The sequence below is a fragment of the Penaeus monodon genome, chromosome 22 (genome assembly GCF_015228065.2).
Source record: "Penaeus monodon isolate SGIC_2016 chromosome 22, NSTDA_Pmon_1, whole genome shotgun sequence".
NCBI lineage: Eukaryota > Metazoa > Arthropoda > Malacostraca > Decapoda > Penaeidae > Penaeus > Penaeus monodon.
In genome coordinates this window covers 6,705,589-6,705,879 of record NC_051407.1, presented here as the reverse complement: position 1 = coordinate 6,705,879, position 291 = coordinate 6,705,589, and positions in this window count along the sequence as shown.

The window sequence follows — 291 nt, the reverse complement described above, 5'->3', positions numbered from 1 at the left end:
ACAGCGTGTCAAAAATCTATACCAACAATAACGCGCGAACTATTAACAAATTTAAGCTAATGTTTAAGGCAAGGAATTATTTATATCAGGGTGCATTGCTTCTTAGTGCCAGACGCCTTACCGATAATATCATGAAGGAGATTTAGATTTCATGTGAAAAGTGTGATTAACTTCTGTTGAAAATTCATTGATGAATGTATCTTTACCTTTGAGAACGGGTTCCTGGCCAGAATAATTCATTTTTGAAATATCAAAATTCAAACACGTCTACTCCCACAGTAAATAAATGTG